Below are 16,519 nucleotides of genomic sequence, written 5' to 3'. Positions count from 1 at the left end.
TATCTGAGTACCCTGACAGGAGCTCTTGCCTTATTCATCACAGATAGTTCATATAGATGACTTTCTTGGGCTCCCTTTCTCTGACACATACAGAGCCACAGACGATACGCATGCGTACCTAAAGTTGCAGACATTTTTAAGGTTATCTTGTATTTGAAAAATAGCATATGATCATGTAATTAAGCTGTATAGCAGTGATTCTCAACCTTTTGGGTACTGCAGAAAGTCTTTTTTGGACACATCTCTCATAAGTTTCAGGCCTTCCCTCCCACCCAAGCATACAAATAAGATAGGGTAGTCACTACTCAATTAAACCTGCTTACGTCCCCCATATAGAGATGCTCTGCTGTATATAATGTAACTCGTGTGTGTGTGGACTAGCTGCTATTTTTTTTGTAAGGATGTGGGGCGTTGCTGCAATGACCAATGGTGTTTCTCCTTTTTAGAAGGTGGGATCCTAGACTGTAGACAGCAGTTCAAACACTGCCATGCTGTAGTTTACAACAGGCTCTGGCTATTATAGGATAATGTAATTGTTAAATACAAGTTCTTGTTGACTTAATATGAAGAATACCCTATGTCACTTTGACATTTCCTGTGTTCTGAGCACTTAACCTTGCAACCTTAATGTTCAATTAAAGTAGCTTTTCTGGAATATGGAACAAGACCAGCCACCAAAGTGGCTGATCTAAATCATGTATTCTCCATAGTAATCCCCTCAATTAACATGAATGAAGAGACGCCTCTAAGATATAGGGCTGTCAAAATGCTCCAGGAGTAGTTTCTTCTCAAAATGGCATACTGTGCTCTTGGTTACAAAGTGCATCAGTTTATAGCTAAATCTGTATAGTTCCTGCATGTGATTCCACTTTAGCAGAGCAGCATGGGATTTTAGCCTTTGAACACTATGAGGGCCTGATCTTGTACCACTGAACTCAATCGGAACTTTGCCATTCACTTCACTGGGAATGGGATCAGGTTTGTGAGTGTGCAGATGCTCAGAATTAGGCTCTTGAAACATGGTGCTTACGAAGAGCTTTAACTGCACTTTATATTGAATGGTGTTCACAGCTAGCCAAAATACACTGGACTAGGAGAATACACAGGACCTGCTAATCTAGTTGCGAAAGCAAATAGGTTTAATCATATTACGCCCATAAAAGAACGTTATCTTGGTAGCAGGTTACTAAGAAATACTGTTCTATTTAGACTTCCCTTCAGTAATCGAGGCTGGGGATTAAAGAGAGAGCTAAATTTCTGATTCTTGGAGGCTCAGACAAAAGCAGACAGTACAAATATTCCTGAGAAGCTGAAACACATCACATAGGTCCTGCTCAGAGGACTATATTGACCGCAATGTCTAGGTGCAATGGGAAAAATTCCTCTGGAGATTTGTGCACTGGATACAAAGAAATAAAATCTTTTTATCATGTACTGCACCCATGAAAATTAACTGATGTTAAACATCAGATCCCATAGTCTCTACTCAGGCTAAATTCCCACTGACTTAAGTAGGAGTTTTGTCTTCGTGAGAAGTGCAATCTTAGGCCTTGGTGCAAACAAGTCACATGCTTAAGTTACATCTCTATTCAGAAAAACACTTAAGCGTATGTTGAAGTCAGTGGGACTGAAGCATGTGCTCAAATGCTTTGCCGAATCAAGACCTTTAATGTGGTAAAACATTTGCAAGGAATACTCTAAATGGCAGCTCTATGAGAAGAGTGTTGGCAGGATTGGATCATCAATGAAGAGGGTGCCCGGATACACTGAATGCAATAGAAAAATATTGAGATCAACAAGGAAAATTAATTTTAGGTTAGAATATAAGTGCTGAACTCTCTCATTTGTACCAAAATCTGCAAGCATACAACACATCATGCAAATCAGATTGATTTGATTCGGTTTTGTTTCTTCAATCACAAAGTGAGAGCTAATGATGAACTGGATTATTGTTACATTTTTGCTATAAATTTCTCCATAAATAGGTCACCAATTCAAATTTTCTGTATGTGATGGTATGTCAGTCAGTCAGTAAGTCAGCTGATTACTTGGTAGGAGAGTTACGTATAGAAAACAGCGTGGCCTAGAGGATGGGGCACTGAACTGGCACTTAGGAAACCAGGTTTGTATTCCTTACTCTGCCATTGACCTGCTGTGTGATTCTGGGCAAGTAATTTCACCTCTGTGTTTTCTCTCCCACCTTTTGTCTGTTGAGACATAAGCTCTTTGGGGCAGGGCCTGTCTCTCACAATGTGTATGCACAGTGCCTAGTACAACGGAGCTCCAATCTTGGTTGGAACCTCTAAGCACTATGCAAATATGAAAAATTATGTACAATAATTCAAAATAATCAAAGAAAGCCCGAGTGACAGATGTCATGGCAAATCCAGATTCTTTATCAAATTCCCTACTATCTAGGTAACAATGGCTGTGCTCTTCTTCAGACTTGGCTCGGGTCTCTGTGGTCGCTCTTGGCATAGGGACTTTGGAAATGATTTTTTGGGGTTTTAGATCATTATGAGGAGGGACAGTATTTTAAAATTTGAGTTAATATGATTCATAATAATGCAAAATCAGTTTTTAGGCTAAATGAATATCTAGGTTTAAAATGATAGTATTTCAAGTTATAATCACTTGTGGGGAAAAGTGGAATTGTTTTTGGCAGTTAATTTCTTCCAGTAAAAAATCTAAGTAATGGGCATCTTCTATGGATGCTCCATGAGGTGCTTTACTCATGGGTATGAATGTGACTGAGAAGGAGCATTTGACATCTATGCCGCTTTTTTGAATGGCAAGAAGCTACAGAGCTACTTGGAACAAGGAAAGGAAGTGACTTCTTGTGACTGGGTGCATTAGGCCCGGAGGCCCCCTGCTGAAGGCCTCTCAGTCCTACTGCCCCCAGAAAAGAGCAGTGGAGGTGGGTCCTCCAAGCTACCTAGAGCGGCTGTGTGGGTAGCAGCCAATCATAAAGAAGCTGCAGGGAAGCAGCCAATCAGGATCCATAAGACTCATATAAAAAGAGCTGCGGGGCCAGCATGAGTTCAGTCAGGACTCCTGGGTGGCTGTAGGGCTGGACAGAGCAGTTGCTGGCAGGGACTGGGGGAGCCAGGAAGGTGCAGCTACCTGCCAGGACTTGAGTAAGCCAGGGGCCACAGGGAAGTGGCCCAGAGAAAGACAGTTAGTTAAAGGGGTGTGGCACATGGCTGCTACTTAGAGGTCTCTGGGTCTGGACCCGGAGTTGTGGGTGAGCCAGCCCAGGCTCCCCCCCACCCCCGGGGAAGTTTAAACAGGCTAGGGAGTTTAAACAGGCCCAGGGCAGGGCTGTATCTGGAACTATTACCCCCAGAAGGGGCCTGAACTGAGACCGTCTCAGCTGAAGAGCTGGGGTCAGTGAACTGAGTTCAAGAGGAGTGGCTCAGTGGGAAAGCTGGGGTCAGTGAGGAATCAAGTGAAGGCAAAGAATCTGCAGGGAGGATGGGGCGCTGCTCCATCCCAGAGCAGGAACCTTTGCCAGGTAGCTAGACCCCAACTTGGGGGTATCATGAGGGGCCCTGTTGGATGGATTGAGCCAGAGAGGGCTTAACTTCAGAAGTTAGTTTACTAAAAAGGGACACTAGATCAAATAGAACTTTAGCTTTGATTATAACACCACTCTCATCACCGTAGGATCTGATCACCTTCCTGTAGAGCATTAAGTGACTTGACTAACACCTGTCTCTTCATAGATGGTTTTCTCTCATCTGAGACTGGGGGAATGATGAAGAGGACAGGCAGGACCAAGAAGGGCTGGGAATTCTGCATAAAGGCTGCTGCAGCCTCTCCTTAACCGCATAAATCCCGTGTATCCTCCTGCTACTGACTGCAGTTGCTTTTCTGGTTTTACAGCAGGCAACTCAGTCTCCCCTTATGCAGTGTTCATAAGGGCTACAGGAGGAGAGCACTGCTCCTGAGCAATTTAGGACATACACGGCTGAAGAAAGCAGATGCCATGTGAAGATCCCAAGCTTTGCTGATGGAGTGGGATTTGTGCCATGTGGCAACTTCAGCCTCCTGGTCATCACAATTATGATGTTCTTTCTGCTGCTGGTTTCCTGTTTCCTCACTCTTCCGATGAGCCAGTCTTTACTACTGCGGAGTCCTGGTGCTTAGAAGCTGTTGCACGCCTCACTTCACCTCTGCCTGGACAGTAAATCTCAGCAGAAGAACCCACTCTGAGGAGGAGAGAATTTGGGAAGGTTGGTGATCATTTTTATCCTTGCCCCTGTTTCAGTCTAGGAAGAGTTCTTTAGGACTACATTCAAGTGGACTACGGAACCTTTAATGCACACCAGCAGGGTCTGTGTGGACCAAATAATGTGCAACATATCAGTGCACTTTAGAAATCACTCCCCTGTAGTTGTCCATGTTACTGCTCTGTGTGTATAAACCCGGGAACAGGGACATCTCCTGTATAAACAAACTGCACAGGGAAAGGGGTGAAGTCAACACTAATTGAGTAACCATTTCTGGCATTTTCCCAGCATTTATTGGATAAACACCAATTTTATTTTTTTTGTATTGGGGGTATTGTATTGGGTGTTTACCTAAAATCAGAAGCCCCACCTATTCTACATGAGGCTTTGCTCACAATGTAGTCAAACCGCACAAGGCTCCTAGTACAGCTGAATGTCTTGTTATATGTTATCATATGATCATTGCCATGCTGGAAATTAGAGACCGTTTTACCAGCACTTATGAAATTATTTCTTTTTTCTGACAGATATTATTGTGAACTAACCAATTGGTGTTTCTTGCCTTAAACTAAATGATTCTGTTCCTGGTTTTTGTTTTTTCTTTTGGTTGAGATGGTAGGTAGGCTGTGTATTTTCAGTGGTGCAGTGGCTGTGTTAGGACTATTGTATATCCTCTAGTGGATTACAGCCTGTAAAATGAGAATCCTTGTCTAGTTCTCTCTTGATGCTGGCAGATCTTTGATCATGCTGCTACAGATGACAATCACTTTCCTATAATCACAGCTGAAAACCTTCACCGTTAGAGCTGTGGAATGTTAGCAGTGTCCCTGCAAAAGTTCTTCCCTTTTGGTGGAAAACTGATAAATAGAGTACCTGTGAAAATGATTTTTGTATGTGATGGCAAAAGGAATAGGTATAAAAAAAGCTAACAAGCAAGTAAGAATGTATGTAGAGAGTGCTGTCTTACGTCTTTCTGGGAGTGTAATGTGGCAGCCAGCAGCCCATTGTGTTTAAAGAGAGAGGGAGTGGGTGGAATTGGAAATGTAAAATTTTATGATTAGAATTCTCAGATTAGAATAGGATTTTTTTTTAAAGGTCATACTTGTTAGACATCTGAATGGGGGTTTTGTTGATCCAAATACCTTAGGTGAAGTAACCTGGGAACTGGATTGTGTCATATACACCTATTTTCCCCAGCATAATGCCAGCATTCACAGCTGCTGAAAGGTGGCCTTTAAAAATAAAAAATGAGCTTTTGGGGAAAAAAATACAGATCCTTCCACACCTGCCGTTTGAGGCTATTGAACAAAGCTAAGCACTCAAGTACTACATCACTGTATTATGAAGGAAACGCTCCTGATACAATTATATATGGCATGCTGGGGTCAGCAGCCCTGGAGGCTAGACCTTGAATCTTTTTGATTTTTGCTTATCTCAATAACGTACCTTTCACTTGCCTTCCCTCTATCTTGTCATCTTTCACTAAACCACTGCCTGGGTTCCTGAAAACCAAGGTTAAAAAAAACAGCTGTCACTAATCTAGACTTTTAATTACCATAATTCAAAAATGATGTAAAAAAAATAATTCTGCATCAGTATCCTGTACTCTTAATCAAATGCTGCCCGAGGGGGAGTGTTAGCTTCCTATCCTCCCCACTTTCATCCTGTACAGTCCCTCCTGTAGAGCTCTTTCCAACCAGGATGTGTCAGGCAGGCACCTTGCACCCTCACTACCACCCCACCTTCTCAATAGGGTTTACACCTCCCCAGATTTTTGAGGGGGAGGAGCAGGATGCAGACTTGCATTTCTTTCCCGTGTTCTTGTGCAATACGAGCCTGCAGGGTTTCATATTCAGAATGTAACGTAAGGGGAGAAAAATCCGCCTGTGTTACGAGATATCACACTTTTGTCCAACGTTATAAAATATGAAAGGTGTCAAGAGCCCCCTTACTGTGACCGCTGTTTAATGGTGTCCCTTAGTCCCTTTGGCTTGGCGAGTAGGAGTTAGTCGCTGGCACGGTCTGTTCGTTGTTTCTGTTCTGTACGCGCTTGACGGAGCAGGAAACTTTCCACTCGGGATAAGCCCCCGCTGCTGTGCAGCGTCTCGGGTCCCACCTCGCCGCCGGCCGAGCCGAGCGGCCGGGCTGCGGCTGGGTCGCTGCCCCCCGGCCCGCGCAGGGTGCGACTCCTGGCTCCTGTCATCACCAGGCTTCAATGCAATTGGAGGAGCTGAACATGCTCCGACCGCCGCTGGCGGGGCCCCTCCCGGCGGGAGGCGAGTGAGTCTCCCCGGGGGCCGGGGGGAGAAAGAGCCCCCGAGGCGCCTCTGCGACCCGCCGGCTCTTCCCCGGGACGGGAGCGGGCGCGGCCCGGAGAAGGGGATCCCCGGCCGGGGCGGGGCGGGAGCGGAGCCCGGGAGAGCGCCGGGAAAGTGAGTGCGCCCGTAGCACCCGCAGCGCAGGCTCCGCCCCCAGCCCCTCGCCGGCCCGCCCGGGGCCCGCTGACGCCGCGCCGCGGCCATGGCACGGGGGGAAGGGGCCGGCCCGAGGCGCCGCGCGGCTTTAAAGCGGCAGCGGGGCGGGGGCTGCCGGCAGTGCGGCGCGGCGCTCGGCTCGGCTCGGCTCGGCTCCGCTCCGCTCCGCTCCCCCGGCCCCGCCAGGCACCCGCGCTCCGCTCCGGTCCCGTCCCGTCCCGCCCCGCGCGCAGGGGCCGCTGCAGCTCCAGCCTGGGCAGCTGCTCCCCGCACCCCCCCGCGCTGAGTCGCCGCCGCCGCCGCCGCCGCCACGCTGGAGCAGCGCGGGGGACCCGAGCCCCGGAGGTGAGCGCGGGCTGGGGCAGGTGGGCTCCGGGCGGGGCGGGGCTTTCCCGGGGCTGAGCGCCCACCCCGGCTGCTGCTTTGCCTCCCGGGGCGCCGCGCCGGGGCTGGTCGCGGGGTGTGTGTGGGGGGGATCGGCATGAACCCCGCCCCCCGGGCGTTTTACACACACCGCGGTGGGGGGCGGCTGACAGGGCTCCACCGACTGCAGCGGAATCACCAGCCCCCGCGTCCTGCCTAGGCAAAGAGCTGGGGAAAGAACTGAGCCATGTGCGTTTCCCGCGAGTGTCGCGGCGTGCGCGGCCCACGGGGCATGTATCAGCTGGAAAATAAGTACAGGCACGAATGTGTGCGAGGGAAAATGCATCTGTTGCACAAGCGTGTGTGTGTGTGCAGGACTGCGTGTGCAACTGGATATGTCTGTGTGTATACGCATGCACGCACAACATACATGTCCAGCACTTAGGGAGGCAAGTTGTGGCCCAGATCCTGCACCCTGATGTGCACGAGTGGACCCTAATTGCCATGCAGACTTGGCCGTTGAAGTCAGTGGGGCTCTCGAAGAGCGAAAGGGTCCATTTGCATGGATCAGCTGGTAGGAACTGGGGCTCTTGTTGCATGTGTACAGTTATTTTATATCGCTTTCCACAGTGGCTAAAGTAATTCTTCCATTAGCATTCAATTTGTCATATCTCTGATGAATGCAGCATTTTACTTGCATGAAGAAACCACAGGCTTGCCACTCTGAGAACTGCAAATGCAATCACTCTTTCTGTGGTAAGTTTAACTGAAAGTGGCTGTCTTGCGCTGGCAGAGTGCTGGATTGGTCCTAAATGGGAAATGCATACTGCTAAGTCTGACTTTTTACATTGGACAGAAGAAAAAATCTTTTCCCTCAGTTTAACATCTGTGTAATCCCTCCCCCCCCCCCCTTCAAACGCATCTGGTGTTTACCAGTTGATACCTGACAGTTTTAAAACAGCTTTTATTTGGAAACTTTTGATAAATCAGTAAAGCTTACTAATTAAACTGTCAGCAAGAACCATTTCAAGGAGATCATATTTCCTTAAACAGTCTTCATATCTCATCTGACATTTTGCTGAATGGGAATATTCCACTCCCATAAACGAGCTGAGAAATGTTTCTTGTCCAATCTTCTCTCTCCTCTTTCTTGAACTTCCTGCTAACAATTCTAGTCCTCAGGTGTTCCTCTCTCAGTAAGGAACAGACATGGAATTGAATGTTAAATCATCCTTTTGTTCTCATACTCTTGTTTTCTGCTGCAACATTAAGCATTATTCTAGGTTTTCTTTATTAGGAGGGCATTCTTTTAGCACCTGTATTCAAAATTTTTTATAGTATTTCATAATAAATGTCCTTAGAGCTTTATGGCAACTTTCTGTTTCAAAATATATGGCACATATCAGGCTTGATGCTGCAAGGAAGGTATTTAGCACCCCTGAAAAGTGACAAGCACGTTCAGCTTCCACTGAAGTCAAGGAGCTCAGCATCTCCAGAGGATTGTTCCCTTAAGCCTGATATTGCAGACACTTATCAACTGAGTAACTTTATTCATAGACATAGTTCCATTAACTTGGAGGGGACATCTCCTGTGAGTAGAGTTACTCATGTGCCTAGGTATTTGCAATGACCCTAAGGCACAATGGTAGTAGCTTCACTGGATTTGTGTTAAGACATATTCCACAGAGTACAGAAATAAGAGACTGACGAGTACAGTTTGCTTTGTATCTAAAAACTACTTCACACTTACAACATGCTTACTACTTAGGCATAACTGGAACAATTAAGTCCTATTTTTCCCATAGTTAAAGTTGGCTTGATGAATTTTGTGTGGGAGCAGAATTTGCTATTTGCCAACAAGCTATCCTGTGCAAATATATCCAGTTCTTATTTTGTTTGGAAACCAGAAGTTATCTGCATATAAAAGAGGTAAGAGTCTCCATACTAGAAATAGCTTAGTTGTAATTACCTTTAGTTCCCATTCAGATGCAGAATCTTAAATGGAATTTTGTGTTTGTATATATTTTACATTGCAGGTTAAGGGACGTGTTAATTTGCAGTGGTCTGTCTCTTTCAATATCTTGCATGTATTTCAGTGCAGAAGTAAGTGCAATGTCTTTCAAAGTGACTTCTGTGGTTTTGTGGTGGAATCACAAAAATGGAAAGGCTCTGTTTCATTTCCAGGTTTTTGCTGACCTTAAATTGTAAGGATATGGCTCTAGCTGTTTGTGAATGGCAGTACAACCCTGAGATTCAAGTGGTGCCTTGTTTGTTGTTCCTTCTATTTTTTTTTCAGACTGAAAACATGAAACAGTAACAGATTTTGTTTTACTTCAAAGGAAAACATTTCCCCCTCCCATCTCCTCCACTTTCATTATGTGTGAATTTCCGCTTTTTAAAAGAGTTGGCAGAGATGACTGCCTGATACGTTGTTGATATAAGTTGAAAATGTGGTGCAAGGAGAGCATAGGTGTGTGTTGCTTGTATTTGTTTTTTTTCCCCAAGGGGTGATGCAGTAAACATCCTGACTTGTTAGTTTTGTATCATCTGGAGGTTATTTTAAGTAATTGGATTTTAAAAGAAATACTGTAGGGTAACCTTCACAATACGTGCTTATAATCTTGCTGTCTGTCTATATATCACACATACTAAAACTGCTGATACCTTGCACTGACAACTAAAGAGGAGATTTATGCGCAAAGTGCACATTAAAGGAAAATGTCTCTTAATTTTCTAAATCATGTTGTTCTCTGATTTGCCTGCCCGTCAATGAGGGCGCTGTACTCAAGTATGAGAAGTTTTTTTTTTTCCAGTGAAAGCAGGTTAAGTTTTCATCTCAAGGGATCCCTTGTTGCAATAAGAATTTGAAGATGCATTAATATGACATGTAGGAGATGGATTTTTTTGTTAATTAATGGAAAACTGGTTTTTAAGAATAAAAAGACAGTCATTCTGTTTCAGGAAAAAAGTTTTATATCAAGCAGCTATTCTTAATAGATAAATCTTGGTCTAAATGACGTTTATTTTACTACCTGCCTGTTAGTAAATACAAAATAGTTCTTTTGTAGACAATGACTTGCTGGATTAGGTATTTTCTCAGGAAGCTGGCGTTAATAAGAGTAAATGCATCTGCACTCACTTCCATTCATTATCTCTGCAGTTTTTTATGTACCATTCAGTTAGTGCAGATTGATGCTCTTTTGACTGGATCTTAAGCCTTTTTGTCACAATTGCATAGGTAAAAGGATTTGTAATTATCAGGCAAGCTAAGTCGGCTGTGTCACACTACAGCATGCACTTTGCCCATCTGTTCCAGTTTTGGATGTGACCAGGGATAGGAGGGGAGAAATGATGCAAACTCCCCTCCATTTTGGCGTTTGGGTTATGTTCTCCTCTGAAGATACTTTATTGAAAATTAGTAGCCCTGATGCCTTTTCTGTGGCCCTATTCCTTCCAGTCTGTCACTGTGCACCACAGATTATGGTGACTTAATTATAACAGATGGCTAGATCCTTGCCCTGCTCTGCTGACCTGGCTTTGAGATATTTTCTTTGTATATTAGCTTCAGAATCTGGACTCTTACAGGAACACTGAATCAGCCTGCAACTCCAGGCTCAGGTCCATCTTATTATTCTGTGTCAAGAGCAATCATCAGCTATTGTGTGGCTTAAAATTTGTGCAGAAAACTTGAAAAGTATGACTTTAAAATCCACACAACCATGGAACTTTAGATTTAAGATTGATAGAAGTAGAATGTCTGGATTATCTCATGTCCCTATACTAATCATTGTGGTTTTGGATACAAAAGTGTGATGGGGGACCACATCTATCTCAGCTTGTTTTAAAAAAACAAAACAAAACACACCCTTCTGTAATAAAGAAAACTGGGGTGGGGAGAAGAGAAATCCCTCTCTTAAACTTGTCCTGTTCCTGTGTGGCTGATAACAAAATAGAGATCTGCACCATTGGTATAAAAACTGAGTGAAATCCTGGCCCTATTAAAGTCAACGGGAGTTTTGTCATTGGCTCCAGTGAGGCCAGTTTTTCACCCTGAACCTTCCTCAGTACAGATTAGACAAAGGATAGATCAATCTGTATTTGCTTTAGATTTCAGTTTCCTTGGGACAGGGGCATTCCTTCTTGGGTTAGCACAGTGCTGAGTCTGCTGATAGCACTTGGTTTAATAATAAAAAGCTGTTAGTGTGTTGTGTAAATAAGAAGTTAGAGCTTTATAACTATTCAGATGAATCTGTACTGTGCTCCTTCCTCTTAAGTATTTGCTAACATATAAATATGTATCTTGGACTCTTTAGAATTTATTTACTCAGTATTGTATGATGGCCTCAAAGGAAGAATCATGGTCTGTCAGGTCAAGGCTAGTTTACAGACTTCTGAGTTCAAAGATGCATCTGTTGGGTCAGTGTAGATGCTGAGAATGCACTGTAAATTCATATAGGGAAATTGCTGCATGTGAAAGCTAAGAGCCCCTTTTTCAAAACCATATATCTTGGTTACTCTATTGTAAAACAATAAAACTATTGTTGTGAAAGGCTTTAGTGATTATTTTATTTTTTAGTTACACACGTGCATCATAGCTAACTGGGTTTTTTCCCTTCAAGAACAGGTGAATTTTATTATTTGCAAAAGCAAGGGGCTAAGAAGTGCACAGTACTTGTGTGCACTATACCTGGTAGCCTGTTTATCTGGACCATGCATCTAAACATTGACTTGAAACACCTCAGCAATTCCAGTACTGGCTGAAGCTCATCTCCGCAGAGGCTACCAATTGTATTGGAGGTTCTCAAACTGGGACCACTGGTGTCTTGCTACGAGTTAGCTGGTCACATAGTGATGACTGTCCTCCTCCTCGTGTCCAGCTGCTACACTGCACTGAAAGACACCTAAAAATACTCCTGATATTGATATTTCTTCATGTAAGTAATTATTGTTGTAGTTGCCCCAGTGAGGTGTTTACCTGGATGGTAGTCTGCCCAATTCTTAATGAAAGAAGAGGTGTTTGAGAGTGGCCCTGATTCAGATCTCATGTTTTACACCAGTTTTAGATATCAGCATGGTTACACCCTGATTCATACCAGTATAAGTAAGATGAGAAACAGGCCCCTAGAATCTGTCAAGATGTGGTCCATACTGTGGAGAAAGTCAGAGACCCACTGAATTAGATATAATTGTGGGCCTGATCCTGCCAGGGACTTCAGGGGAAGAAGGAATAGGTTCTGTTTTCTAATTTTTCTGGTGAGAAAAGCAATTCAAGAACTAGCTAAATTGAGAATCCTTTTTTTTTTTTCATTTGGGGTTCAAACAAAATTCTAGAAGCACCTGGCATTAGCATTAATTTGGTAGAGTGAGGGAGAGAAGGCAGGGAGGGGATTATTTTCTTTTTTTAACAAAAGGCTAGGGGAGTGCTACCTCTGCAGGATTGTCCTCTCTCCCTGGGGCGTAGGGCAAACTCTGCTCCAGTTTCTTCCCTCCCTCCACCTCATGGGATACTACTGTAGAAATTCTCAATGTGGGCTTTCCCCATGTAGGGGAAGATCTGGCCATAAATCTTTAGAAGGAGAATTGTAGCTGAAAATTTTCATTTAGGTGTCATCGGCATTTTCTTGGTAACAAGTAATACTGTTTATAGTGTATGCTGGATATCAAAGTCAGCGCTTGCATTGTGCCTTTACATGTATATGCCTCTGGACTGGCCTTGCTTAGATTTATGCAAATCAAATGGGGATCGCTTGAGAGCTAGCCGTTTTTATTGAGTCGGCAATGTGATGTGGCCGTTTAAAAAATCTAATGCGGTCTTGGGATGCATTAGGCGAGGTATTTCTAGTAGAGATAAGGAGGTGCTAGTCCCGTTATACAAGGCGTTGGTGAGACCTCATTTGGAGTACTGTGTGCAGTTTTGGTCTCCCATGTTTAAGAAGGATGAATTCAAACTGGAACGGGTACAAAGAAGGGCCATTAGAATGATCTGAGGAATGGAAAGCCTGTCGTATGAAAGGAGACTTGAGGAGCTCAGTTTGTTTTCCTTAACCAAAAGAAGGTTGAGAGGAGATATGATTGCTCTCTTTAAATATATCAGAGGGATAAATACCAGGGAGGGAGAGGAATTATTTCAGCTCAGTACTAATGTGGACACGAGAACAAATGGATATAAATTGGCAGTCGGGAAGTTTAGGCTTGAAATTAGACGAAGGTTTCTAACCATCAGGGGAGTGAAATTCTGGAACAGCCTACCGAGGGAAACAGTGGGGGCGAAGGACCTCTCTGGCTTTAAGATTAAGCTTGATAAGTTTATGGAGGGAATGGTTTGATAGGATAACGTGATTTAGTCAATAGGTCAATAACGTGCTGCCACTGGTAATTAGTACCGAGGGTCAATGTTGGGATATTGAAAGTCTTTTTCCTGAGTGTCTGGCTGGAGAGTCTTGCCCGCATGCTCGGGGTTCAGCTGATCGCCATATTTGGGGTCGGGAAGGAATTTTCCTCCAGGGTAGATTGGCAGTGGCCCTGGAGGTTTTTCGCCTTCCTCCGCAGCCTGGGGCAGGGGTCGCTTGCTGGAGGATTATCTGCTACTTGAAGTCTTTAAATCAGGATTTGGCGACTTCAACAGCTGAGTCAAAGGAGAGAATTATTTCAGGAGTGGGTGGGTCAGCTTTTGTGGCCTGCATCTTGCGGGAGGTCAGACTAGATGATCATAATGGTCCCTTCTGATCTTAAGTTCTATGATTCTATGAAGTATAGCATGTAGCTGCACTTTAAAATGCTATTCACCATGTGTGAAGGAGAGTATACTGGTTCAGCAGAGTCTGGTTCTGTCTCATTGATGAGTATACTCAAAATACCGGTAAAATTGCAGCGACAAGGTGGGTGAGGTAATATCTTTTACAGGACCAACTTCTATTGGTGAGAGAGACACGCTTTTGAGCCACACAGCAGGGCTCGAAAGAGCTTGTCTCCCCCACTAACGGAAGTTGGTCCAGTAACATGTATTACCTCACCCACCTTCTCTATCTAACATCCTGGGACTGACACAGCTACAACTACACTGCATCTCGTAAAACTGCAGTAATTTCTTAAGTCCAATGCATCATTTAGAGCATTAATTTCTTTTATGTTCAAGGAACAGTAGAAGTAGTGGCAGGCTTGGTTGGGGTCAGGATACAGTGATAAGTGAGGATTACGCGTGTGTTAAATAGAAGTTTTAAAATAAATAAAATAAGATATGTGTGTAGTGCCACTAACTAAGTTAACCATCTGTACCCTTTATTCCCTTTTTTCCTCCCCTTATCTTTCTGTTTTTTGTTTTTTGTTTTGTCTTCCCTCATCTTGTCACGTTCCTACTCAAGTAATAAAGCTGTTTGAAGAATGTTCAGTTTCTTTCTCTAATTTCTCAGTGGGGCACCAAGCCCCATATTGAGTTCTCAGGTCACAAATAAGGCCCTAACATTTTAGAAATGTGACCGGGGACCTCAATTTGTAGGTGCCTATCCTGAGATACTGCAAAATGAGCTTGATTTTTCAGAGGGTGAATGCTCAGCACTTTCTGAACATCTGGCCCCTAAGCGCTGAACATCATTACTTTGTTCTGAAAAATGTAACCTAATTTTTGCAGGATTTTTGTTACGTTCAGTGTTGTAAATGCTTACCATGTAAATTTCTGGTTAAAACAGTCTCTGGCAAGATGCGTATATATTTTTTTACTATTCTGAGTTAGATAACGTGTACTCAAAAGTGTATATTTTAGATGTCTGCATAGCACCATGTACATCTATGGCAATTAATACGTAATGTGTGAGATTATGCTTGAAAGATGACACTGTTTTCAATACATATCTTAACAATCAAACCATGTTATGTATTTTGATTAACTTCTCTATAAAACCAGAAAACATCCTTCTATGCTTTCAGGGTGTATTTGTTTGCTGGAAACCAGAGTCTTCCATTCAGGTATATTTGGTGCACCTGGCTAGCTACGCCGCAGACAAATGTAAAGTTTACACTTCAAACTGCTGCACATATTCCTTCATTTCTGGGACCTACATAGACCACTGTCCTTTGGGTTGTGAGACTAACACTCACTAGAGCCCTGACCAAACGCCGCTGAAGCCAATAAGGGACTTCATTAACTTCAGTGGGTTTTGGATCAGGCCTTAAACTAGTTCTTTATTTATTTTGTAATTCAGTGGACAACAGGGGATGGATCACTTGATGATTGCTTGTTCTTTTCATTCCTTCTAAAGCACCTGGCATTGGCCTCTGTTGGAAGACAGGATACTGGGCTGGATGGGCCATTTGTCTGACTCAGTATGGCTGCTTTTCTGATTTAGAGTTAGGAACAGATTAAAGATTGCTATGCTTATTTCATTTATAATTGCAGGCATATGCAACTATGAGATAAGCTACTTGTTGTTTCAGTCCCAAAAATTTTTAAAAAAATGTTTAGAGGTTCAGATTTCTACTTTGTTACAATTTAAAATGTTTGTCAATAAACTCAGGAGCATCTCAGACTTTAAGTAATTCTTAATTGTCCTGATATCAAAAAATCCTAATCCATGAATATCACATCTGGATGATGGATTGTGACTCCTGGAAATATAGACTTAAGACTGGGGATTACTAAAATCCCTTTACTTCTGCCATTATCATAATTATAATAATTTTCATTCAATTCTAATATAATTGTTGCCTTAATAAAATGTTCTAATTTAAAATGTTCTGAAATTTAAAATGTCGTCTTGAAGCTTTATATAACACCCTTCTTCCCGAAAACAAACGGACTATCTTGAGGTACAGTCTACAACTTTTTGTGATTAATTCATAAAGAAACAGACAATGAAAGGTACAGAAAGGTAAATGATTTACAGCTTGTATAAATTTTCATTTTCTGCATGCTCCATGGGATCTCCAGTAGAATTATGGAATTATGCAATTTTATAATTTGTCAAAGGTGCAAGAGCAGACAGTACAAAACCAGACAATACTACATAGACATAACATGTTAGGGTGCGGGTAACAATAATAAAATGGGCAGGGGCGGCTTTGTTTTTTGCTGCCCCAAGCACGGCAGTCAGGTGGCCTTCGGCGGCACGCCTGCGGATGATCCGCTGGTCATGCTGATTCGGTGGCGTTTCTGCGGGTGATCTGCCGGTCCCGCGCCTTCGACATACCCGCCGCCGAAGCCGCGGGACCGGTGGACCTCCCACAGAAATGCCACCAAAGGCTGCCTGACTGCTGCCCTCCCAGCGACTGGCATGCCGCCCCTGCAGCTTGCCGCCCCTGGCACATGCTTGCTGTGCTGGTGCCTGGAGCCGCCCCTGAAAATGGGAGAAGACCTATATGAAGAGGGTACTGGATGGGAGAGGAGGTGTTCGGAGGAATGGAGGCCTGGTATTCTTTGAGCCAGCTCAACTTTTCTATCCAAATGTACCTAGAAAC

The 16,519-nt window shown here is 43.8% G+C and overlaps 1 protein-coding gene and 1 long non-coding RNA gene across 5 annotated transcripts in view; one reads left to right on the top strand and one right to left on the bottom strand.

The window, feature by feature from the left end:
• SLC4A4 (solute carrier family 4 member 4) overlaps positions 1-16,519 on the top strand; it is a 303,735-nt gene that overhangs the window by 49,037 nt on the left and 238,179 nt on the right. The window lies entirely within an intron of this gene.
• On the bottom strand, positions 1,787-6,576 carry LOC123371980. Its single transcript, XR_006580030.1, has 3 exons — positions 6,185-6,576; positions 5,679-5,734; positions 1,787-4,211 (listed from the first exon to the last, which is right to left on the bottom strand). It is a non-coding gene; the product is annotated as an uncharacterized LOC123371980 (long non-coding RNA).

The sequence above is a fragment of the Mauremys mutica genome, chromosome 5 (genome assembly GCF_020497125.1).
Source record: "Mauremys mutica isolate MM-2020 ecotype Southern chromosome 5, ASM2049712v1, whole genome shotgun sequence".
NCBI classification, from domain to species: Eukaryota; Metazoa; Chordata; order Testudines; family Geoemydidae; genus Mauremys; species Mauremys mutica.
This window is presented reverse-complemented; position numbering and strand designations above follow the sequence as displayed.